The sequence below is a fragment of the Peromyscus eremicus genome, chromosome 15, assembly GCF_949786415.1.
Source record: "Peromyscus eremicus chromosome 15, PerEre_H2_v1, whole genome shotgun sequence".
Lineage (NCBI taxonomy): Eukaryota > Metazoa > Chordata > Mammalia > Rodentia > Cricetidae > Peromyscus > Peromyscus eremicus.
In genome coordinates this window covers 12,098,670-12,125,656 of record NC_081431.1, presented here as the reverse complement: position 1 = coordinate 12,125,656, position 26,987 = coordinate 12,098,670, and the positions used below count along the sequence as shown (strand labels likewise).

Sequence of the window (26,987 nt, the reverse complement as noted above, 5' to 3'; positions counted from 1 at the left end):
GTCACTAAAAAATTCTGCTTAAGAAGTATGTCATAGGGGCTGGAGAATGGCTCAGTGGTTAACAGCACTTGTTGCTCTTACAGAGGACCCAGGTTTAGTTCCCAGCACCCACATGGTGGCTCACAACCATCTGTAACTTCACTTCCAGGGCATGGAGTGGACGAGGGAATCAGCGGATCAAAGTCAAGGTCATTCCAAGGGCAAGATACACCACCTCGCAGGAAGGCTGCTGGGAGAAACCTAGGGCCCAGAAAGACAGAGGCTAGGATGCCAGGGCAGGATTGAGGATTGGGATTGGAAACTTTGAAGTCTTGGAGGACTTTGTGCTGGTTCTACTGATTCAACTAAAGGGCTAGTCCAACTGTTTGGCATTAATTTTGTTTGGGTTTGAATAAAAGTACCTCCATCATGGTCAGTTTGGGAATGATAGACACACAGAAAGGTAACTGTGACTCAAACAGTTCTCACAAAATAATAACTTAGAAAGCATTGCCTGTAAGGGCCATGGAGGCTGCAGTAGAAAACCCTGTAGAGTACCTTCACAGATAAAGGATTTTAGAGTTGGGAGAAGCCTCAGTGGAAGATAAACTCCCTAACTCCATCTCATGTTACAAGCTTTAGTGGAAAGGTTGACGTGTCTTTTTTCAGTTCACCCAAGATAGACTACTGTATCTGTGTATGGCCAGCCGTATACTGTATACATCATAAGGTGAATGATAGGGGTTTAACCTGAAATGTCCCCCATAGGCTCATGTTATGAACCCACGTTCTCCAGCCGGTGGCTGGTGGTACCTTATTCAGAGGCTGTGATGACCTTCAAGAGGAGAGGCCTACCTGAGGAAGCAGACCACAAGGTCAGCTCTTTGAAAGGTATATCCTGGCCCTGGTTCTCATCTTGCAGTCTGCCTCCTGGTCTGCTGTGAATGGCCTCCAACACACGCTCCCACAGTTGTGACTATTGCCATGCCTTCCGCGCTATGATGGATGGACCACCGTCTGAAACCGTGAGCCAAGACAGACCTTTCCTGTCTTCTGCTGTTTCTGTCGGGTATCTGGTGACAGTGACACAAAAGTAACTAATCCAAGTCCAAGTCTGTTGTATCTAACTCTTACGTTTGTTAATCCAGAACAAATGCCTTGCCTGGATGTGTGGGTGAAGGTCTAATGTCTCCTTGGTTATCATGATGGAATGGTAGAACACTAAGGCCAAGGGACAGGCTAGAGGTGTCATGGTATGTGGGGTATGAGCTCTTTCCTGTGCTCTGATCAAAACTTCATCTTTACTCCCCTCACCTTCACTCCTTTCCACTGAGATTTTATATAAGAAGTAGTCACCTAGCTTTGTGATAGGCTGGGAGAGCAAATGATGCATACAGGGAGGGATGGGGAAGAATCTGGACCCCTAGAACTTAATAGTCTCTGGGGGTCCTTTGTGGACTTGAGATATGATAATTACTAGCAATTACTGATGCTTCAGATGGTCTCATTTACTCTTTAGGTTGGAATGTAGACATTACAGTAGTCATCCCATAGATAGACCCCATAGGAAACACAGAATCAGGGTAGTGGTAGCCCTTGCTCGATTAACACTATCAGTTCATTTACTGCTAGTGGTTATGGCATGCTGCATCTCTGTGGGCATCATTCATGTGGCGTTCTGATGGTGACAGCATGTGGTGGTGCTCTCTGGAGCAGTGTGGCTGCCAGAAGAAAGACTGATTAGTGAAACCAGAGCTGTTTGCCCCTGAGGACTGTGCTGAGACATTGTGACAACATGAGGGACTGATCGTTGGCTGAGACATTGTGACAACATAAAGGACAGCTCTCAGGACTGATAGCTGGAGGAGTGGGTGACACTTCCTTCCTCTCTCTCAACCTGTGAGTGTGTTAGGCATGAATCCTAGTTGAGCTGGACCAATACCAAACTAGTTCTGAGTTCAATAGAGTACTTTGAAAATAGGTTGATGCATGAGACCTGGGGAGGTCGTGTGTGTGTGTGTGTGTGTGTGTGTGTGTGTGTGTGTGTGTGTGTGTAAAACTGTGGCTCCGTTTGCAAGAGATAAGAATTTTTCTTTTCTTTCTCTCTCCTTCCTTCTTCCCTCCCTCCCTCCCTCCCTCCCTCCCTCCCTCCCTCCCTCCCTTCCTCCCTTTATTTGAGACAATGTTTTACTATGCATCCCACGCTGGTTTAGAAATTGAAATCCACTTGCCCAAGCTTCCCAAATATTAGGAATATATGAATGGCTACCATGTCCAGCTGAAGGCTTTGACTTTCGTGGGAAAAAGATGAAAAAATGTTAGACAGTCCCCCTAGTGAACTGTCTTGATCTCCATCCCTCTTTAGCCACAACTTCATGTGTTTGTGCTTACATGTATGTGGGGAGTTCTGTGTGTGTGTGTGCTGGATCTGAAATTCCAGCGTGGGTGAAGAGAGATTGATTAGTGGAGGAATGGAAGGCCATGTACAAAGCCTCTCTTTGTAGTTGGCTCTCCTTGGAGGAGCACATGAGCCCCTTCTGTGTGAGGTGGAGGAACACACATAAAGGTTATACTCCTGACCACACAGGACCAAGAACACAGACAGCAGGGTTAGGAGTAAGAAGGCAGGTATTGACCGAGTCAGCTTGGTGACCTGGTGACCCTGTGGAAGGTGAACAGACATAGAGCTCTGGCTTCCACATAGTTCACCAGTGAGAAAACCACCCAGAAGCCATGCTTTGGGAGAAGGTAGTTTTAGCTCCTTTCACTAATATTGGTATGTGAGATTAAAAAAAAAATGTGTGTACATGTGTGAGTGTGTTTGCTTATGTTAGTGCAGCACCCATGGGGACCAGAAGAGGCACAGGATCCCCTAGCCACAGACCTTGTTCTTGTCAAATTGTCAATGTTACCAAAACTGACTTCTAAAACCAATATAGACATTCAAGGACCCTCCCCCATCCTAACATTAACCTTCAATTATACATCATTGTAATCATATACTTTTCCCTTATGCTTATATAAAGCAGACTGAGGGTGGCCATTTGTATGAGTTTGGTTGTTGCTGAGACAAAACTGCCAATAAAAGCAACTTACAGAAGGAGGAGTTTATTTTCGGCTCAGTTTGAAGGTACAGTCAGTTCATCATGCAGTCTGAGGACCCAGTGCTTGAGATGGTACTGCCCATATTTAGGATGAATCTTGCCTTCTCAGTTAAGCCTTTCTGGAAACATGCTCACAGACAGAGTCTGAGATGTATTTCCATGGTTATGCTAAATCCGTTTAACTTGACAGTGAACACTAATGGTTTCACCACGTGCTCTCCAAGCCTCTTAAGACCTTCCTCCTCTCACACTTGACATTTGAATTATATTTGATTTTGGAGATTGATGCAAGCAGAAAAGTTGCAAAGCATAGCCATCTTAGCACACTGCACCGTTTCCAAGGAGGCGATGGCGTATGCTGGTCACACAGCTTCTATGCTTTGTATGCAGCACAGGCTCCTTGATGGCTCTTTTGTTGTTTATTTCACGGTGCCCGTGACTGCTCCCCTGCAGCCGTAATTACAGATGCTTCATGGGGAAGGTCAGTGGACATCCTCTTATACCAGCTGAGTTCTACAAAGCGCAGCTAGGTAATTCCTGTCTCCCCTTCTGAAAATGCATGAAGGTTCCTCGCATTCATCTCATTCCTCCAGTTGACAGGCAAACGGTTGCCCTCGCCAGGTGCTCATTCTTTTCCTGCGGGACGTTGAAAAGTGAGTGTCCTACACTTCTCAAGGTGGTTACTGGGGGAAGGGTGGAACTGTGTAACAAAGGTCAACCTACTGTGTCCTTCTTGCCTCTCCTCTTCTGGAAGCTTTCACAAACATTGGCTTCACATCCCTGTGGAGTTACATTGGCACCATTTTGCTGGTGGCAGGAGGCCAGCGTGGACAGTTTCTCCATGTCCCTTTCTTTAGATGGCTCCTACATATACCTACAGCTTTCGGTGTGCAATATTTACAGCCATGTCTTCACGTTTACATAAAAATCAGCTTATCAAGACACTCTGGAGGCTCCTCCTCCTTCATGCCCCTTAGGATCAGTTGAGTGTTAGTCTGTAGCCAAATCCTGACTCAGGAACTCAGCCTGTGTCCCTCCCTTATGGAACTCTGTGGTGATGCTGCTGAAGGGAGAGGAGCCTCCTGGACCATTCATTCTGCCTTGAATCATGCCACTTGTTCCTTGGGGTGACGATGTCTTCTGCTAAGCTCTGTCAGAGCACCAACAGTTTTGCCTAACTTCACATGGGGATATATTCTGGGAAATGCATTGTTAGGCAGTTTAACATAACTTTATGTGACACCATAAAGAATCAGACATGCACTAAGATGGCTACAATGTCACCAGGTGGTATAATCTTATTGAGGTCACTATTGTTGACCAACATGTCATTAAGTGGTATGTTAGCTGTGCTTCCTAGTCTTCTTAGGCATTGTGGTTTTGGAAAGACACAACTTCTCTAGAGGTGGGGTCAGGAAGGCATATGTACCTAGTTCCAATCCCTTTGCTGGGAAGGTCTCAGCAGAAGGGGAAGGGCTGGCAAGGGCATGTAGATGCTCTCACTGTGGACATGTGAAGTCTGTCTTTGATGATGCTGTACTTCAAACAGGCCATTCTCTTTCTCTTGGAGTTAACACAGTGTGACGCCATTAGGGATTCAGATATATGCATCTTCTGTGGTGCCTCTTGTTATCTGTCATCTGAAGCCTGTGCAGTGTGCACTGGATGGTGTACAGGCTCTGGAGTCAGTCTGTCTGGCTCTACCACTTACTGGCTTTGTGACCCTTTGCAGTTACGTACCTTCTTTGAACCTCTGTCCACTCATTTGTAAAGTAAGGATAGTAGTCATACTTACCTCATTTTTTTCTGGAAGCCTTAAAATTAATTCAGAAGTGTTAAGAAGAGCATCTTTTACATAAAAATAATCAAAATGTCTCCCCCTCTGTACTGATGATTGAACAGAGGGCTGTCTTCAGCCCTTTTAGTTTTTGAGACAGGGACAACAACTCTCTTAGTTGTTGAGGCTGGCTTTGAGCACACTGTGTAGCCCTGGCTGGCCTTGAACTGCTCCTCCTGTCTGCTTCCCGGGTAGCTGAGATTATGAGCATGCACCACCACACTGAGCAATGCCCAGTCCATTCTTCTTATGCTGTGTTCTGGAGCGTCCCACATTACTGGGGTACCACTTTACCGTAAACACTTCAAGGCAGAAGAGATGGCTGGTTTATGCAATCGGCTCACTTAGCACTCAACAAAGAGGGTTCTTACATCGTTCCTGGTACGAGAATAGACAGGCAGCCTTGGCATCTGCCCCTTTTGATGTTATTATCATCAATACCTATTAAATGTTGAAATTAATGGGACTCACTGTGATGCTCTATATACTCATCCATCATACGCTGATCATGTCTATCCATCCATCTCCCATCTTCAATCATCCTCCCCCCACTCAGCACATTCTTCTCATTCCCTAAAAATCCCTCTTAATTTGCTTCTGTTCTCTCCCCTCTACGTTCCTCATCCCCAGTGACCGTGATTCTCTACCATTCTTCTAGGCTGACATACTGGTTTCCATACTTGAGCGAGAACATGTGGTCTATGTCCTCCTGTGTCTGGTTTCTTTCACTCAATAGACAGCCTCCAACTCTATCCATGCTGCAAAGGACAGAGTTTCATCCTTTTAATGGCTGAGCACTATTCAAGACTGCACTTTCTGCATCCATTCACCCAGTGAAAGGCATTTGGTTGCTAGTGAATTTTGGCTGTTCTGAATGATGCTTATCTGTTTGGTAGAAAGACTCCATTTCCTTTGAGTATATATACCCAGGAGTGGACTTGCTGGATTGGTTGGTAATTCTAGTTCTAGTTTATTTATTATTTATTTATACTTTTTTTTGAGGAACTGTCACAGTATTTTCCATAATGCTTGTATAAACTCACAGTGTCATTACTTGTGTATAGGATCCATTTCTCTATATCCTTTCCAGTGTCTGCCGTTCTCATCCCCACCCTGACCCTTGTCTTCTTCCTCCTCCTTTTCCTCCTCCTTCTTTAGGATGATAGCCGTTTGAATTGGGATGGGATAATACCTCATTTGACTTTTTCATTTTTCCAATGACGGGTGAAATGGAGTGTGGTTTCATTTATTTTGTTGGCTGTTGGTATTTTGAAAAATGTTTGTGTATTTTTTTTTTTTTTGGTGCTGTGTATCTAAACCAAAACCTTGAACCTTTTCAGGTAAGCATCTTGTGTGATCGACAGTCCATGCTCTGTGATCTATAGTCCGTGCTTTGTGATCTGTAGTCCATGCTCTGTTTTGTGCCCCTTCTGCTGAGACCTTCCCACCAAAGGGACTGGAACTAGTCTCACTCTGTGGCTCAGGCGGGTCTGGAATGCACTGTATAGTTCAAAATGGCCTTGAACTTGGATCCTCTTGCCTTTGCCTTCTCAGTGGTGGGATTACAGGCACGAGACACCATGTTTGGCTTCTGCTTTGTTCTTTAGCCTATCTCAAAGCTGGATTCTTTGCTTCTCGGGGTCCAGCTTTTCAAGTTTCTTATACTTGCTGCATGCCAGTTCCTTGTCAGATCTACCATTGGTAACATTTTCTCATGCTTGGTAGGTCGTCTCTTAATCCTGTTGACTGTTCCTAGGCTGTGCCAAAGCTTCTAATTTGTCTAACTCTGCTTTGGTTATCTGAACTTTAAGGGCCCTAAGTGGCTTTGTGTGTGTGTGTGTTTACTTGAAGCAATTTCATAGTTTGAAATTCAAGATTTAGGGCTTTGATCCATGTTGACCTGGTTTTTTGAGCATGATAGGAGAAAGGAATCTAGTCTCCTAGCCAGCATCATTTGTTGGAAAGATTTGTCTTTCTTTCATAGCATATAGTATGTTTTGGCTTGTTCCTCCCTTTTTTCCATTTGTGTGTGTGTGTGTGTGTGTGTGTGTGTGTGTGTGCGCGCGCGCGCTGTGGATTGAATTCAGGGTCTTGCACATGAAGCACTCTGCCCCTGAGCCACACTCCAAGCCTTTAGTCACACTCTAGGGAACTGCTCTATGTCCCATACAACTCTGCTTCCCTTCTTTTGGGGTGGTGTGGGGGGAGGTGGGGAGGAGTGGGAGAAGGAGAGAAGGAGGAGGAACTGTGGTTGGTATGTAAAATGAAAAAAACTTAAATAAAACAAACAAACAAACAAAACAATAGATAGCCACCTTAAGCTGGAGCTATAGTTGTTTGGTAACAGAGTACGTACTTAACATGTGCGAAGTCCTGGGCTCAATCTCAATAACTCTCGCTCCTATCCTCTCCCTCTGAATAGAAAACTATGACTTCCAGGTCCGTAAAATGAAAAAGTTAGTTAAAGCCTTGTACACACCGAGCAAAGATCTGCAGGTGGCAGGGGAGGCAGCTGTTTCTATAAGAGCTTCACACTCATAGACTCTCAGGGTTCAGAGCAGCAGCAGAAAACACAGCCAGGTAGTACCAGATGCACAGCCTGAGGAGCTTTTCAGAGCCCTGCTCAGGTGCAACCAGGATCTTGGCTTATGCCACAGAAGAGAATTTTAGGACAAATTGGTATAAAGCACAGTTATTTGGAATTTATTAAGGAAAATCTGGGAGGGATAGGAGAGAGAGAGAGAGAGAGAGAGAGAGAGAGAGAGAGAGAGAGAGCAGTTGTACATGTCCAATGGCCTTCTCAAGAGAAAGAGAGAGCCACCTTCGTCTCTGCTCTTGAAGAACCCGTATCCTAACACACCAGCTCAGCAAGTATGTTGAGATGAAGAGTGATGTCACAGGTGTGTCCCTGTGGTCAGCCATCTCTGTAACGCAAGGCAGTGAGAATAACTCAGCGTTAGCACCGGCACTTCAAACTTGGACGCTTATTTCTGCCTGTGAGAACTTAGAGAAGTTTCTTCCCACTTATGTGAATCAATTTGATCATTTGGAAAATAGATGTCATAACGGCATGACCTCCTAGGTTGTGAGGAATAAGTGACAAAATGCCTGATATTAAAACACCTCCCCTCCTCCAGTCTAAACACACACTATGTGGGGTGTTCCTTACTCTCCAATCCCGTCTGTATTGGTGAGATTATTAGACTCCAAGGATCTAGAGATTGGACCAGTTCACTCATTCATCACTTCCTCTCTCCCTCTCTCCCTCCCTTATTCATCATTCACATACTCACTCATTCATCTCTCACACACTCACTCAGTCACTCATTCATCTCTCACTCACTCACTCACTTGCTCACTCACTCACTCACTCACTCACTCGTCACTCCCTCCCTCCCTTCCTCCCTCTCTCCCTCCCTCCCTCACTCATTCATCACTCACTCACTCACTTACTCACTCACTTGCTCATCACTCACTCATTCATTCATCACTCACTCACTCACTCAACCAGGACTCACTAGAGTCCTTCTGTGGGCTAAGATTTGTTCCATACATTGGAGACACTGCACCATGAAGATGTGCTAGTATATTAGTTACTTTTCTGTTCCTGCGATATGATAACCTAATAAAAGCAAGTTAGATGAAAAAAGGCTTTATTTTGGCTTAGAATTGCAGAGGGGATGCACTCCATCCTGGCAGCAGAAGCAGGGCAGCAGGACTATGGGTGGGTCTAGTAGTCGGCAAGCTGATGATCACATTTCATTTACACACGGGAAGAAAATAAAGAGAATAGGAAGTGAGGCAAGGCTGAAAAATCTCAAAGCCCTCCCCCAATGATGTGCTTCTACCATCAGCTGGGGACCAAATGTTTAAACACATGAGCCTAAGGGGGCATTTCGTAGTCAAACCACAATAACAAAAAAAAAAAAAAATCCTCTCTCAAGAAACCTTTAAAGGGATACACACAACTCAAACAACCAATTATAATTTTTACAATGTTAAGTATAATGAAGAAAGTAGTGACTCAAACAGTTCTTTACATGGTGGTGGGTCTCTCTCTCTCTCTCTCTCTCTCTCTCTCTCTCTCTCTCTCTCTCTCTCTCTGTGTACAGGGTAGAATGTAAAATCACTGGTCTCTTTAGAGTTATTCAGGGAAATGAGAGCCTTTGCTCCGAGATCATCCCTCTAGTGCCTACAGTTCTCTAGATGAACTTTAATTTGCCACCATCCTTCTTACAAAGTGATGCTCAGAACTGAACCCTGACCCCACCCCTGGGGTCTGGCAGGGTCCAGGAAGAACTGTGCTGTTCTTTTGGTTGCCCGCTAGACACATCTGTGATGCAATCCAGGCCTGTATTTGCTTTTTGACAACCAGAGACTGCAGTTATAAACGGAGTTCTAGAGCTCTTCAGGGCATGCTAAAACACTACTCTGACTCTCTCCTAGGTGTCTACAGATATATCTGGGTCTCCCTTTCTCAGTGTTTCCTTGGTTAGGTAGCTGAAATTGTCTAAAAACCTGATGTACCCCACATTTCCTAGACAGCCCCCATTCTTCATGGGATTGTGTGTATCACCCAGGTTGAAAGAATTAAAATCTGTTTCAGGAAGACTCTGAAATGGTAACTGAATGGAATTTCTGGTATCTCCAAAAGCTATGTAGGCTGGCCCAGGGGATTCTGATGCAGAGTCCCTGCTGTGGGCAGACAGTATGTACAAGCTCTCTTGGTCCCCACCTTGAGAATCATCACTCTGCAGCTTCTGCTTCTGCAAATGTGAGCTGCCAGCTGGGGTGCTAATCCACCTGAAGACGGACCAGATGTTGTTGTTATAAGTCTCCCAAATGATCTGAATCTGTTTTCTGGCTCTAATGCCTTAGACTGAATAGCATTTCCAGTCCTTGATCTTGATGATATACATGTATCCCCCTACCCTTCCATTATCCCTTCCTTCCTTTGTAGGCTGGCTGGAACCTGGGTGGGCTGGTGAAATATGAAGGCCTCTCTCTTTCCCACCAGCACTTTCCAGGTCTGTCCCAGAAGGGAAAAAGTTACTTTTCAAAGAATAAATCTGTAAAAGTAGCAACATTTCAGGGCAGTAAATCTTTTGCAATGTGTGTACAGGTATGCATGCCTGCACATGTCTGAACTCCATGCCTGTGTGTATATCTGTGGGTCTGAGAGAGGAATTCTGTGCCTAGAGACCTTTAATTTCAATAATAAGGATTTTGGAGGGAAAGACATGGTTGGAGAATCCAGGGAGGCATAAAACTAGGGGAGAAACAGGGTCAAGGGAAGGGGAGCTGGGCAGAAAGTCTTCCCGTAGATTGCTTTAGCAGAGATAGGGAGAAAATGACATAATTTGAGGGGATTGTGTAGTGTCAGAAGGAGCCCCCCATTCTTGGTAAGTCCCCTTTGGTGATCTTTGGAGGTAGTGGAAGGAACTCCTGACTTCCTCCTCATCATTCAGCCATGTTTTCATAGACACTATATTTCTTCTCCAATCCAGAGGAAGCAGTGAGAAGAGGAAGAATGATGGAGTGGAAATGAGTTTAACTCTATGAAAAGCTGTGAATGACACAAAACCCCTTCAGCCAAGAGCTGATGAGCTCATCGACACTCCCTCTTGCTCCCCTGTAGAAACCAGATGCACGGAAATGGTAAAAACACTGGGCAGAGATACAAATTAGGTTTCCATTACTGTAGGTATGAATGAGATAGGGGGAGGGTAGCATAGGTCAGCCAGGGACAAAGCTAATGATGAGGAAGGGTCCTTCCTTGGACCGCAGGATTGCTGGGAGGATGACTGAAAGTCCTATGCCCTTATAATAGCCATCTCCCACCAAATTACTTATGAAGACCCCTGGGATGGATAGGGTGATGAAAGGTAGCAGAAGGACCACAGAAGGCATGGGTTTGGCTGATGAGACAGGTCTGGGGAGATATATTGAGGTCCTATTAATATGTATCATTCAAAGAAGGACCCTGAATCTTTTCAACCATAAGTGGAATGTTGTTGCTGGAGTGTCAGAGGGAAGTGAGGTGGGGTGGTAGGATGTGGGACTCACAGGAAAGAGGAGTCAGAGGGCTACGGAGATGTTGTGATGGAGGAGATGCAGGCTTCAGAGATGGAGGGAATCAAGAGCATGCTGCCTTAGCTCAGACAAGGCAGAGAGGCTCTGGGATTCAGGCGTGCCTAGAGATGGCAGATTCTGCCTGAGTCAGCCATGTGGGCCACTGCTGAGAGCAAAAGCATCTTATTGACCTGGAGGCAGAATGAATAGCTGTCAGGCTCAATTGTGAAAGCCTGTACTTTCCCAGGGACAGAACTAGCTGAGAGGGTGGTTGATAGCAAGTCTCCAAATTACAGTTTTGGGAGGGAACTCTTGGGCTGGAAAAGAGATAACAAAGGAAATGCCCGGTAGACTTGTTTAGTTCCTTCATCCACAAGGGAGGGTTGTATCATATGGCTGCATCTAAATGGTGACTTTGTCTGGATTGGGCAGGAGTTGGGCCTGGGGTTTGAGTGTGCTGAGCTGAGTGAGAATGCATGCAGGGAAAGCCTGGAGGAGTCTCACATCATGTGCATCATCTTTGATTCAGTGCTCTCCCTGCCCCCCTACGACTTCTAGCCCCTTTCAATACCTGTGTGAAGGTGAAATCATATCCAAGAAGTATATTTGGGGCTAGAGAAATGACTGTTGGTAAAACAGGCCTTGATATGCAAATGTGAGGACCTGAGTTCAGAGCCCAGAACCATGTAAAATCCAGGTACAGTGACACAGGTCTGTACGCCCAGTACCTGGAGAGCCTTGGGAGACTCGAGGGTCCCTGGGGTTAACTGTCCAGCCTAGCCAATCAGCGATCTTCTGGTTCAGTGTGAGACCAGCCAATCAGCGATCTCCTGGTTCAGTGTGAGACCAACCTAGCCAATCAACAATCTCCTGGTTCAATGTGAGACCAGCCTAGCCAATCAGCGATCTCCTGGTTCAGTGTGAGACCAGCCAGTCAGTGATCTCCTGGTTCAGTGTGAGACCAGCCAGTCAGTGATCTCCTGGTTCAGTGTGAGACCCTGTCTAAAAAGATAAGGTGAAGAGCAATCAAAGAAGACACATGACATCAACCTGTGGCCTCCATACATGACATCATCAACCTGTGGCCTCCATACATGACATCATCAACCTGTGGCCTCCATACATGACATCATCAACCTGTGGCCTCCATACATGACATCATCAACCTGTGGCCTCCATACATGACATCATCAACCTGTGGCCTCCATACATGACATCATCAACCTGTGGCCTCCATGCACAATCTTACATACACACCCTGGAGGGAGAATAAAAAGGAGAGAGAGAAAAAATGCATTTGGAAGAGCCTTGTTTTCATCACAGTTTTTATTCTGAAACATTTCCCAGAGAAAATATAGTATTATGTGATAGGTCTTTTGGGTTGTGTTTCTCTTGTTTATTTCATCTTCTCCTAGTGCTAATGAGTGGAAACATGCCTAACATCTAGTGTTCTCTCTGGTCACGGCACATTATGAGAGCCACATACTGCCCTAGGATAGTGTGATTATGGTAGATGTGAGGGAGATAAATGCACAAAGACAGAAAAAACACACAGGGAGGTACATCTGAAAATGGACCCAGATGGCTGAGTTGATTTTAAACAAAACTATGCATGACATAATGACACTTTGTCAGTGACAGACGGCTTGAGTGTTGGGGAATTCCATAAGATTAAAATGAAGATTAAATATTCCTGCTGCCTAGTATTTTCAATGCATTTGCACTTAGATATGTCAAAATATACAATTCCTTATTATCATATTGCGAATACTTTCAGTATCCAGGAGTATGGTTCAGTATGATGCGGTGAGATTTGTAGCCTAGGAACCATGGTTTAACCTGAAACATCTCCACAGGCTCTTGTTTGGAAAGCTTGTCCCTCAGCTGACGACACTGTCCTTGAAGGTTGTGGCATCTTTAGGAGGAGGGTCTTACCTGGTGAAAGTAGGTCGCCAGGAGCAGGCCCTTGATGTTCATGCCTAGCCCTTGATTCTGACTTTCTTTTTCCATTTCCTGGTCTACCACGAGGTGACGAGTCTTTGCCACCTGCTGCTGCCACTGTGAGCTGAGCTTCCCTGGGGCGCCTTCCTCAACATGATGGGCTGAGGCCATCTGAAGCCACGAAACGAAACCAATCTTCTTCCCTTAGGTTGTCGTGTCAGATATTTTGATCTCAGTGATGCGAAAATAACCAAGCAATAGGCTTAGAGGCAGGGGTGGGGGGTGTTTAGGGGTGTGGGTGTGGGTGGGGCTTAGGGGCAGGAGTTGGGGGTGCTTAGGGGCAGGGGTGGGGGGTGTTTAGGGGTGCGGGTGTGGGTGGGGCTTAGGGGCAGGGGTGTGGGTGGGGCTTAGGGGCAGGGGTGTGGGTGGGGCTTAGGGGCAGGGGTGGGGGTGGGGCTTAGGGGCAGGGGTGGGGGTAGGGCTTAGGGGCAGGGGTGGGGGGCAGTCACCTCATAAGTCTATTCAAGCCGTCTGAATTGGTTTTCTCAGGTTCTGGTGTGTGGTGTGGCAGTTGTGGACACCCCCACGGCCGCCATATTATCTCAGAGGGAAGGACCACGTGCTTCAGGGGCAGCTCCGTTCCATGAACACACGTTTCTGGTTTCTATTTTAGGCTCGTAATTTTCCCTCCCCTGCTTATTATTTATGGATTCCAGATCACCACCCACTTGGAAAACATATAAAGCTGGCTTGTGTGTGGAGGGAACAGCTCTGGGGAGGTCAGCCAACAAAGCAGTGGTATGAAAATCACCCATCAGCACAGGGCTCCATTCAGGGCCACAAATCAAGTCCAGGTGTTCTCTGCCTGGGGCAGAGGTGGGTTCTCGGTGCCTGCTGCCCACGATCAAGAAGTCTCTATCCAAGGCCGAGGTCAAACTGTGTTTAAAAGGATATTACAGAAACCGTATGTGTGCACAAAAACATACTGCCCTCTTTCCTTCCTAGGGCTGGCAAAATGTGCTGGTCCTTTTTTTCCTTGTAGTTTTTTTCTGAACTGGAAACAATGTAACAACCAGGGGGAGACACCTACTGCCGCCACTCCCAGCATAATCCAGCCAACAGGGACACTGAAGACAGGAATGAACTATGGACGTTTCCAGCAATGGTTTTTTATACAATGACAGCATTTGAGGGACCTACTGGACATTTTAAGGAGCCAGGAAGTTCTGGAATATAAAATAGTCCTAAAAGCCTCATGGCCCAATAGGAGAATATCTTATTTTTTTATGAAGTTATTGGTGTGTGGGCATATGTGCACGTTTGTGTGACTTCATGTATGTACAGGTGCATGTGTGCATGCATCACGTGGAGACCAGAGGTCCGCCTCAGGTGCCATTCTTCACCTTGTCCTTTGAGACAAGGTCTCTCACTGGAACTTGGAGCTCATTTATTAGGCTACATTGGCTCACCAGCAACCCCCAGGGATCTGCCCATCTCTACCTCCCCAGTGCGGGGATGACAAGCCTGTGTCACCACACTGGCTTTTTAATTTTTGGAATGTGGGTTCTGGGGGATTGAACCCCTGTCCTCAGATGTGTGATGCAAGCGCTTCTGTCTGGGCCATCTCTTCAGCCCCACAGAGTTCATTTTCTTTCCTATTGACATAATTAGAAATCCGTGTTCTCAAGACTCCAGAGTCCGCCGCCATGTAACCGGAGCCCTGCCAGCTCCGCTGACGCCTTCCTGGCGTTTGGGAGGCAATGTCTGTGCATCTTCTTCTTGCTGCTGTGATCGTTCAGAGCATGACTGTGCAAACGATTGTCTCGATTCAGCATATAGAACTAAGGGACTATGTCAACCTGCCCATTGTCCTTACGTGCAGACACACAAGATTTTCTTTGTAAAATGTTTTCTAAGCAACCCAGAAGGCAGGGGTCAGAGTTCTAGAAGCTAGAATGACCATTTAGAACTTTGTTGTTGTTTAGAATTTTTTTTTTTAGAAGATAGATTCTAGGCTGATCTCATCTAGCCAAAGATGACCCTTAAATTTCTAATCTTCCAGCCTCTACCTAAGACCCCCTTAGTGCCGGATTACAGGCATTCACCACCACACCTGGGTTCTGCAATGCTGGGATTGAACCCAGGGCTTCATGCATATTAGACAAGCACCCTACCAATAAGCCACATCCTCACCCTGAGAACTTAATTTTTGATGGAGAGCAGCTAACCACAAACATAAAACACATAATGCACAGCGGTGATTTTCAAAGTCAGATGCCTTGAATGCTGGTGTCAGGCTCCTTGGGAATTTGGCTGTGACTCAGAGGCCCAGGCTCTATGGGGTTTACAAAACCAGCAGCTTTCATGGAGGGGCTCAACTGCCAGGTCTCAGCAGGTCTTCTGGGTGCTTCTGAGAGCCAGAGTGACAGGTGCAAGGATGATGATGTAATCCAGCATGATGGGAACCAAGGTGGTATTTGTCATAATTTGGGGAAAATAACCTTGTGTTTCTTCTTCCAATTTTAGTGGTAGAAGAGGAGATTTGAGCCTAGAAGCTCTGTGGTCCTGCCATGGTGAGAGAAGCCCAGGGGAGCTGACCAAACATGCCAGAAGTCAACCTTGCCCCTGAATCTTAATATTTAGGAGTCCAGCACACCTGTCCTTTTTTTTTTTTCCTGTTTAAGCCAGATTGATTTGCTTTTTCATTTGTGTGTGTGTGTGTGTGTGTGTGTGTGTGTGTGTGTGTGTGTGTGTGATTTGCCACTCAAGGAATTCTAAAATTCACAGGTCTTAAAAACAAAATGATGATGCATTTAGATTAATACGCTTTGATGACTCAGGAGGCCTTTCAGGAACCCCCGACCCCGACACACACAAATGCTCTGACATCTGTGCCTGTATTGCCTGGTGACAGACTGAATCTCCTGAGGACAGCTAATTCTTAGAGATAACAAAGGACTTACCAAGGAGCAGATCCTTCAAGTGCACATCAGACTCACCAACCCAGAGCCCACACTCTGAGGCCCCCTCTGCCTAGCTCCTCCACTACAGGAGGCCTAGTCCTCTGTCCAGAACTTTCCAGAGCTAAATTTCAGATGCTGGGAGGTCACTCCTGTTGCAGAGACCAGGTACTGCTCTAGTTTCTCCACAGCTTTCAGTCCGGACCACCAACAAGGGGCACTATTAGACTGAACAGTAGTTTGCGTCATTTTGAGGTAGAAGGACGCTATGTCATGTTTATACAAATCAACAGCCACCACCTGCCCAGTCTGGGCCCCGAGGCATAGACTATCAACACATAACTTATCCACACATCTAAAACTCATAAACTTACCAAAGTAGATACATCAGGAGGACCTGTTTTCATGACTATATCTGCGAGAAAAGAGGCAGTCTGAGCATGCCTGTATCTAGTTCCTTTTGCCTTTGTTCTAAGTGTATTCCTGAGCACCAGAGCCATTTATCCTACAGCAGAAGGTGGTGACCAGGGTCCTGTGCTGTTCTTAAACCTGCTGGATTTTATCTTTCATTTTCAGGTGATTTTGATATGAAGAAAGGTCTAATTAGGCACAAAATGACCATGCATATGCTCTGTTCTGTATCCCAGCAGCCCCACCTTGAGGGTACTAGCGTACTGAAAGGCATCACTTCAATTTGTACCCCAATTTTTAAAATACGAATTTGAGTTGGGGATTTAGCTCGGTGGTAGAGCGCTTGCCTAGCAAGTGCAAGGCCCTGGGTTCGGTGAACCCAAGAATCAGTAAATGGTTTAGGAGCCCAGAGCAGTGTCACTTGTACTGTGCACGATCCCTAAAGAAAGAAGCGTGGAGCCCAAAGCCCTCACTTTGTTCTGGGATTGCTTTGACTATGAGCCACCTTTGTGGCTGGCAAGACCACCAGGTCAGACAGAACGAGGAAGGGGGGGGTTGAGTTCACTGCTTAGGTTTCTAAACACACATCTGATTATTCTGAAGAGGGCAAAGCATACTTCATTCATTCATGGGGTCATTCATTTGTAATACTACACCCAGGATCTTGACTGAATGCTCAATTTTTTTCAAGCCATGAAACTACCATTTGTAGGTTGCAAGTGGTTTCTGAATCATCTTTGTGTAGAGCCTTCCAAGGTAGCCTGTGTGTCTGGTTTTGAGTAATAGAAATCAAGGCTGCATAGCTCAGGCTGAGAGAGGATTTTGGAAAGGCCATGGAGGGATGTCATGTCACAGAACAGACAGGAAAGTCTGAGGAACATGACTTGGAAAATGGCAGAAGCCAGGGTGGCTTGAGAGTAGAGGGAACCAGTCCAGAATATGGGCATGACCACTTTGGGGTATCGCTGCCACTGCTAGACTCAGCCGCTACTCCACACAGCCACTACTGGGGATAGTCACTCGGGATGTACCTTTCTCCCCCCATTTCATTGCCTGTGTCTTAGGGTGGTGGACGTAGCTCCACGTGTTGACTGCTGGTTCAGATCATACACTCATCCTGCAGTGTGGCACCCCCAGAGGGCAGCAGTATTGGTTCCAAACTTGTACCTTTCCAAGGATTCAGTGGGGGCATTTTATCATCCCATAAGCTGCTTTCAGGTGATAGGGCACATTAAATACTGTTGAGTTTTGTGGACATCAACCGTATTAACCTTATTTCTTTCCTTTGTCAAAGCTGATGTTCTGTGGCATACAATGGTATATAAGGCTTACTGAAGTGAATCAGTGAATATACTGCTATAACCATAGTAGTTAAGGCAGAGAAAGTAAGTCACATTAAAAATGAACATATATCATGGCGAGAACAGTATAGGGAGGACACTGATACAAGCAGCCTCTATAGGTGGCTGGCTAACCCCCATGAGCTTTAGAGTCATGTCAGAGATTCTAAGTAGGGTGCTTCAGGTGGACTGGAAGAGATCTTGTTTTTAAATTTAACAGCAACATTTGTAGGTTATAATGATGCTGACCGAAACAGCAATACTCTGGAGAGAGGGGGAGTTGGCAGTGTGGGAGACAGTGGTTATGAGTGCGGTGCTGGGTTAGGGGAAAGGACATGAACTCTAGTAGGTAAGTGAAAGGTTCGCTAAAATAGGACCAGAATTCATGGCAACGGGAGGAGAAAGTGAGAGATGGGTATAGATGTGTTTCATTTGCTCCCGTTCCCTTCAGTGGTGAGGAATGAAGCTATCAGCTGAAGATGGAGATGGAGAGAGAGAGAGAGAGAGATTGAAGGAGGCACCAGAGCTACTGCAGAACACAAAAAGGGCATGTTATAGTTCCTGCCAAAACAAAGAAACAAGTGTATTAAAACAGTGGTTCTCAACCTTCTTAATGCTGCAACCCTCTAATACAGTACTTCATGTTGTGGTGACCACCCCCAACCATAAAATTATTTTCATTGCAACTTCATAACTGTGGTTTTCCTATTGTTATGAATCATAATGTAAGTATCTAAATATGCAGGATATCTGATATGTGACCCCCGTGAAAGGGGTTTTGACTCACAGGTTGAGAAACTTTGTATTAAGGAAGACGGTAGTTTTTGCATGGTTGTGAGTCTTTCTCTAGCTATGAATGTCTGTCTAGCTGTTTGATAAAAGCCAGAAGCTGGAATAATCCTGGCTTTCACAGAATCAATGTGGAAGCTGGAATGTGAAAACATGGGAACCCTGGCTGCAGACAGTGGGGTTAGCCCACAGAGGATCAGTGCAATGGACCCTTGAGATAGGCTGTGACTATGGCCACTGCTTTATAGTACCACTGCTGGCACCATATACAGCCACCACGTTATACTGTCACCACGATACATCACAACTCTTAGATATAGGATCCAGGACTATTCACCTAACATGGTCAGTGAGAGTGAATCTCCCTCAATTTGATCTTTATATCACTTGCTTATGATTTAAAGTATTAGAGGGGGCTGGACCAGGGCCACTATTAGTCCAAATGAAGCTGTCCCCCTCTGAGACATTTTAATCCCCTCTGCTGGAATGCTGTTTGTAATGAAGACTTAAATCCAGGAGGACTGTGATGGGCAGGCATTGAGCAGTGTAAAGCATCACCATGGTAACCCTGCCCTGGATGACTGTGATGGGCAGGCATAGCCTGCAGTTGAGCAGTGTAAAGCATCACCATGGTAACCCTGTCCTGGATGACTGTGATGGGCAGGCATAGCCTGCAGTTGAGCAGTGTAAAGCATCACCATGGTAACCCTGTCCTGGATGACTGTGATGGGCAGGCATAGTCTGCAGTTGAGCAGTGTAAAGCATCACTGTAGCAGCCCTGCCCTCGACTTGTTGCCAAGGTGTGGAAGGAATAACAATCATCTACATTTAGCTTCTGTGAATTTGCACAAAGTTTCCTCAAATGGGAAGGGAGCTTTTAAAAATGTTTTACTTTTTATTTTTAATTATGTATATGTGTGATCATCTATGTGTATGTGAGTGCAGGTGCCTCAATGGCCAGAAGAGGGCGTATGACCCCCTGGAACTTGCAGGCCATTGTGAGCTGTCTGTCATGGGTGCTGGGAACTGAACTCAGGTCCTCTGCAAGAGCACTATGCATTCTTCACCACTGAACCACCTCTCCAGACCTAGAAATGAGTTTTTGATTGTGATCCTCAATCAAACAAGAAATCCCAATATACCCCCATAGTTTATGGAACTACCTTAGATTGATCTCTTTAACTAAGCAAAGTTGAGGTGTAACCCAACCCAACACAGTGAGAAAGATTTGGACCAGTCAGCAGACACACTACACACTGAGATCCTGAATCCTTGGCTTTGTGATGCAAGTTAAATCTTATACTGGAAGGCTTTTCTTTTTTTCTTGGCAATTTGGCATTCTGTGAACCAGGTTTATTCAGCTTATGTCATGAGGGGTGGGTAGGCTTCATCATTTCCAGATGAATGACTGTGACAAGGATTGGGTATGGGATGGGAGCTGTGTTACTGGGGCTATAGAAGTAATATTGCTATTGGTACTAGTTAAGATGGAATGAAACTAGTTAAGATGGAATGAATCCACATGTTAAAAGTTATTGATAAATATGGTGATTTGGGGGAGTGGGACAAAAGTGACAGAGTTCCTTCTTCCTAAAGAAGATGTTTCCACTGCCAGTCATTCTGAGATGGGCAATAAGACAGGGTGTGGTGGAGTGTGGTGGGGCAGCTTCCTGTTCTTCTGCCCCCAAGCTGGAATGGAGCTATGACCTGGGACAGTGGAAGGCCTAGAGATTCCTAAGATGATAGGGAGTCCCTATCCCATATCATCAAATGTAGCCCATGGAGAAGCAAGCAGGAAAAGGAAGGAGACTTTAGAGCAGCCATTGGTAGTTGCACATGAAAGTACCTTGGGCTCTCCAAATCTCTGGTAAGGGATCTGTTATGTGCTGTTGCCTCCTCTTACCAATACACTGAGAACTCAGCTAGAGTGATGTGGGTTGCCTTTCAGTTGAAATCATACAGAGTGTGCCTCAAGTACCAACTAAGGGGCTGGAGAGGAGGCTCATGGTCAAGAATGAATACTGCTTTTCCAGAACTGGGAGCTCAGTTCCTAGTGCCCACATATGCAGCTCACCACTGGATGTCACTCCACCTCCAGAGGGACCTGACTCCTCTAGATTTCTTGGGTACTTGCACGTACATGCATAATCCCCCCACATATACATAATTAAGAATATTAAAAATAAATCTTTAGAACTCCAATGAAAAGATGACAAGAAGTAACTTCTATGAATTCTGATGGAAGGACTATTTGTCACTAGGATAGATTAGTGGACATATTAGCCTTCCTTGAGAATGCTCAGGAATTATTTCATGGGTAGAAATCTAAAAAATAAGAACTCTACAAAGAAGTATAGAGATGGGCTTGGATTCTTTGCAGTAGATATATAGAACACTTCCATCAAAGAGGCTGACAATCTTGGTAGCACAGGGGTAGCACACTAACAAAAACCTTCTCTGCCTCTGTCATGTGACAGGCATTGGTTTTTAGCGTAAGTGGTAAAGCATGCAAATGTGATGCTGCTCCTGTCTTTCTCTGGCTCAGTGAGGGAACTAGATCAGACCAGCAATGACAGCCCATCAGTGTGAGATTTCAGGTAATCAGTCATGTCATGGCACGGAAGGCGAGGTCTACAGAGAAGCCACTAACTGACACCTACCTCCTTCCCCTTCCCCGACCCTGTCTCCTCCAGTAGATTTTCTAGTGTTCTCTGGGGCTGACACCGTCCATGGTGCAGGACAGTCACATTAACATTCTGCACACACCAGCACTTCAAGTCCTTCCTTGGCTGTGATATATAGAGATCTGCAGATCTGGTGTTGTAGCCACTGGGGCTGACAAGGTATCAGCTGGGCTCTGTGGGGGTGTTCGGCTGCTCATAGTGGATGTAGAGAACACCTGGGATAGCATCTTTGCCTTTTTGGATCTCAGGGGTCAAGGGTAGTAAATCTGGAGGCCTGTGGAGAATCTTGCCAAAGAAACTTCTCAGTTGCGTGAAATATAGCAGCGGCTGCTGTTTCCTGGCCCTCACTTCTCAGCAGTTGCTTTTTGTACAGTCTCATTTTAATACTCAACAACACTGCAACCCTGTAGAGAGGGGAGGTGAAGGGAAGACAGTAGAGCCAAAGTTTTCTAAGGTCACCACAGCAGTAATTAGAACCAAGATCAAACTTTCCTCTTTCTGACCCAAAGCCTCAAGACATTGCCTCTCAACCAGAACACTCTGCCTGTAGGGGACATTGGACAATGTCTGGACACATTTTGAATGGTCGTGACAGGGATGATGTTGACATGAGGGGCATGTAGATAGGATGCTGCTAATCATACTACATACCCAGGATGCTCTTCTTTATGGGTTGAACCACGTCTCCCTAAAAAGACCCATGGAAATCCTAATTCTCAGCACCTCAGAACTGACCAGGCCACTTATTTCCAGGTGATGGTGTGATGACAGAGACTAAGAAAGCCAGGAGGAGGGGGCAAGCAGAGACTGGAGTGATGTATCACATCAGCCCAGGAGCACCAGGGAGTGCTCTTTGTACGTGCTATACTTTTTGTGGTGGTGACCAACTGCTTGGCAGAAACGACCGAAGGGAGGAAGGTTTAGGTTTAATTTGTGGCTTCAGACAGATTTCAGTCCAGTGCAATGGGGAAGTGTTGGGAGCAGCTCAGACATTGGAAGTGTGAGCTTGTTCACATTGTAACAGACAGGAAGCAGAGAGAGCCACACCAGAACAAGGGGTAGACCCTCAAAGGTCCATGCCTTTGACCTGCTTTCACCAGCCAGGTCCCACCTGCTGAAGGTTCCACAGTCTTCAAAACAATGGGCAATCTGGGCTTGAGTGTTTGAAAGCATGAGCCAATGGGGGTGCATTTTGGAGCCAAGCCCTAACACTGGCCATTGTCAGAAAGCGTGGAGAGGGACATGGACTGTATCCTCCCTCAGAGTCCTGAGGAAGAGCCAACCCTACTGACACCTTGACACCAGACTTCCAGCTTCCAGAAGTATGAAGGAATAAACCTCTGTTGTTTTTAGCTACTCGGTTTGTGGTCCTCATTTGCAGCCACATTGGCAAACCAACACGCCCCACAATGGAGGACTACCTGACCTACAGTGTCAATAGTGCTACTGCTGAGAAACCCTGAATTAAGAGGACACCACGCTTCCCTCTGCTTAGCAAGCATTTGGCCTCTTCCTCCCTCTTTGCGGAGGCCACCAGCCATTCTGGGGAAGTTTGAAGTAGTTCTGCCCAAATCCAAATAGAGGCTTTAGTGGTGCAAGCTGCTTTAGAGGTTAGAAACCTGTCTCTCAACATGTTTAACATGCTTAGTTCATCTGGTAACCCAATTAGCCTCAACTCTCCATGGGATCAAGAGGAACCAGCTGGAGCTGTGTTAATGGATTGAGACACTGTTTTCATAAGGTGAGAGCCTGGGTTTCTTCCTGGCCTGTTGAAAACCTATGGCCTTCAGGGGTTGGGTGGGTGGGCTGTTTCTTCTACAATGTCACATCTTATTTTGTTGGCCCCTGTTTTCTTTATAAGATTTAGGGCCATGTTTTAACCTGGATCCCAAGAGTAGTATTTCACGAGCATTGAGAGGGAAACACTGCACCATATTGTAATGGGAAAAAAAGATAGTGGAATGGTGGGAAGACTGTTCCTGCTCAGAGCAAACGGAAGAAGCCATCGGTGTCCTTTGCTCATTCACTCTCTGCTAAGGTCTCACTGCACAGTCTGAGTTGTCCTGCAGCCCAGGTAGCTCATTCAGTACTCACTCAGTGCTCATTCAGTACTCACTCAGTGCTCACTCAGTGCTTATTCAGTACTCATTCAGTACTCACTCAGTGCTCATTCAGTACTCACTCAGTGCTCATTCAGTACTCACTCAGTGCTCATTCAGTACTCATTCAGTGCTCCTCACTCAGTGCTTGTTCAGTACTCATTTGGTGCAAAATGCTTTTTATTAATAAACCCAGCTCTGCAGAACTTGTGCTTTGCTTGCCTTGTATGCTGGGGTGAGTTAGATAGAACATTGAAAAGGCAATGCTTCTTGCTTGGGCATTGGGCATATAGGCAAACACATGCACACAGACACACACACACACATACACACAGACACAGACACACACACACAGACACAGACACACACACACACATACACACAGACACAGACACACACACACAGACATAGACACACACACACACCACACAGACACAGACACACACACACACCACACACACAGACACACACACAGACACAGACACACACACACATACACACAGACACAGACCCCCCACGCCCCCCTCCCCACTCACACACTCAGAAAATGTACATGGAAGTTAGCTTGAATGGACTTTGCAAATAGTGATCCTCAAACTTGGTATAGAGACTTTTAAAATGACTCCCATTTATTTATTATATTTTATATATTTCTTTAGTGTGTGACTCTGTGTGTGTGTGTGTGTGTGTGTGTGTACATGTATACATTCCACAGAACATGAGTGGAGGTCAGAGGTCAGTTCTAGGATTTAGTTCCCTCCTTCTACCATGTGATCTCCAGGACCAAACTCAGGTTCTCAGATTTGGTAGCAGGCACCTTTACTGGCTGAGCGTCTTGCTGGCACCTAAGACGACTCCTTTTCCATCAAGGAAGAGTGATGATGTGGGTGAAATAAATTCAGATGGAAGTGAACAATGACCTATAGGAAACAGAGATGTGGCTAGTGAAACATGAGTTCCCAGGGCCCTTAGAGGGAAGCGTGGCCTCCACTCTGTGGCCCCACCTTTGCCTTGGGAGAGCTGGTTTGGTGGGCTTTCCCAGGGCAGAACAGTGCTTTCTGCTTCATTGATGGGTTCTCCCTCCATCTTTCTCAAGGCCTGGTATCTAGTGGCCACTCAGTGATGTAGTTAATTAGCAATGAACCTCACGGTGGCGAGATCTGGGAGTTTCCTTAGTTCATTCTGGGCCTTAGATGTGCAACGGCCTCCATCCTTTGGCATCTCTGTGTCTAAGTGCGTTTGCTGGGACACAGGTGAAGTAGGACGAAATCCAGGTGGGTTTTCAAGATAGGAAATGTTGAGGGATGGCCTTCTGATATCACGGCTATCATTTCTTCCTTTCCTTGTAAAAATTAATTAATTTTTTGTGTATGAGTGTCTTGCCTGTATGTATGTGTGTGTACCACATGTGTGCCGTGTGTCATGGAGGCCAGAAGACATTATTAGATCCCATGGAAGTAGAGTTGTGGATGGCTGTGAGCTGCCTTATGGGTACTGGAAATTGAACCTGGATTCTCTGAAAGAGTGGGTAAGTACTTTTAACCACTGAATCATCTCGCTAGCCCCAGTGGCTCTTGTTTCTTGACCCTCTGCTTGGGCCAGTTTGCTTCTGATGTGCCATTTCTAGAAATTTGACAGCCTAATGCTTCCTTTGAGACTTTATTATTTTTTTTTTTCATGGTGCTGGGCATTGAACCCAGGGCGTTGTGCATGCTAGGCAAATGCTCTTCCACTGAGCCACATTCCCAGGCTTTTTCATTGTTTCAATCAGTTCTCATGACAGCAGATTTCCCTAATGGGAAGCACTGAGGTGGGAGCTTGGAGACCTAGGGTTAAGGCTCAGCTCTGTCACCAGCTGTGTGGTCATAGAAAAGTCACGTAACGCTTTGGATTATAGTTTTCCCATCCGTCAAAGGGAACCATACCTGTGCTGCCTGCATTTAAGAGGTTTCCTGAGCACCAGATTTGATCATGACCTGAAAGGGCTTTGAAAATAGCATGGCAGTATTTAAGGGTCACATATAATAGTGAATCCATTGAAATTCCCTTCCGGTTTTCATGGTGTAATGCACTCACACCTCTCGCCAATCTTGCTGCCTATGCAAGGGGCAACAGTACCCTTCCCTGTGCAGCTTGATTATAGTTTGACTCTTCTCCTGTTGTCCAGGCTTGCTTTGCAGTGATCCGACTCTGAGTTTACAACCCCAGGTCCTTCCAGGGAGCATGCTGACTTCCCAATGTCATCGATTAAGGTGGTGACAGTGATTTTAGGGATACACAGTTGCTCGGGAGCTGACTTTTAAGAGTGTCACACAGACCTCTGCATCTTCAAGCAGTGCCTTGCATGTGTGCCTGAGTTTAATTGGCAGTTTAAAATATAGATGGGTTGGAATGCTCGGTGCCTTTCACGGCTCCGACCGCGGCCGCTGTGGAGGAGTCAGGAGCACTCATGGGTGAATGGGTTGAGTGATCTGATGCTGGGGTTTCTGGTGTTTAAGAAGCTACTGACAGGGTGGAGGGGGGCAAGACTGCATCCTGCTAATTAGATCGCTTGCTGTCTGGTATTTGCATATCTAAGAAGGATGATAGATTTTTTTTTTTTCCTCTTGTGAGAATGACAAGGCATTTTCTTCCTCTCCTGCCCGCCCCCACCGCCGGTCCTAGATGCCGCACACCGTTCCTTTTATTTCCGACCCTCATGGCTAGTGCTCTCTTCTTCTTGACCCTCACAGGCACTGGTCTGTCGTTTCTTCTGTCCACACCGTCTTGGTTGTGAGGGCCGGGGGCAGAGGGCCTGGGTGGATAATGGTGCAGAAGCTCCTGGCTCTCTTCAGCTCTGGGGCAGTAGCTGAAGCAGTAGGGATGGGCTATGTAGCTGCACGTGAAACCAATGAATGGGAACCCCCCAGACAGGTCCCCACAGAGAGCTTCTGGGTACTTCTAAGTCTGACCTGGGTGACCTTCAGAGTATCTGTGAGCCCAGTGGAAGGTAGTGGGGCCCCAGTTTCTCTCTCCCATGATTTCCTTAATACTGATGCCCCCCATTTAAGTCTGACTGATTGACCTACCCCTGCCTAACTGTGGGTGGCCAAAGTTTGGGTCCACTTGTATCAGTGATTTCCTTGACTGAAGCATGTGCTGAGTTCTGCTGATGAGCGGACCATCTAGAGATGCATGGTGATGTTCAGAAGGAGCAAACAGTTTTTATAGTGCTCTTTCATGGGAAAAGTCTTTTATATAAATTGTCCTTGGAACCCTGGAGAGTAGGGAGGGGATGACTCATCATGCTCTTTACAGTTAAGAAAAGCAGAAGGGTGGAGAGAAAACTCAGTCAGTAAAGCGTTTGCCTTGTGAGGACTAAGACCCAAGTTCAAGTAGAACCAATGTAAAAATCTAGCGTGGTAGTGCACACTTGTATCTTAAGGTCACAGAGGCAGCTCTCTGGGACTTATTGACCAGCCAGGCTAAGCTTACCTGTTGAGCCACAGGTCCCAGTGAGAGACTCTGCCTCAAAAGCAGGGTGGGCTGGAGAGATGGCTCAGTGGTTAAAAGTACTTGTTGCTCTTACAGAAACGCCAGTTTTGGTTACCTGCACCCACATGGTGACTTAGAACCCTCTGTAACTCCAGTTCTAGGGTATCTGATACCTTCCTCTGACATCCATGGGGACCAGATACATACATGTCACACATATATAAAAATAGGCAAAATACTCATACACATAAAATAAAGTCTAAGTAAGAAAAATGGAGGAGGGTAACTGAGGAACAA

General features: G+C 46.0%; 2 long non-coding RNA genes across 3 annotated transcripts; one reads left to right on the top strand and one right to left on the bottom strand.

Moving 5' to 3' along the window:
* The first annotated feature begins 1,817 nt into the window (after positions 1–1,817).
* Positions 1,818–14,153, top strand: LOC131925075 (uncharacterized). 2 transcript variants are annotated; one of them, XR_009383146.1, is made up of 4 exons: positions 1,818–1,878; positions 10,428–10,578; positions 13,021–13,141; positions 13,607–14,153. It is a non-coding gene; the product is annotated as an uncharacterized LOC131925075 (long non-coding RNA). The 2 variants fall into 2 exon arrangements; XR_009383145.1 differs by having other exon boundaries at positions 13,483–14,153.
* LOC131925076 (uncharacterized) lies at positions 3,072–4,266 on the bottom strand. The gene is made up of 2 exons (XR_009383147.1): positions 3,807–4,266; positions 3,072–3,719 (listed from the first exon to the last, which is right to left on the bottom strand). It is a non-coding gene; the product is annotated as an uncharacterized LOC131925076 (long non-coding RNA).
* Positions 14,154–26,987: the final 12,834 nt, after the last annotated feature.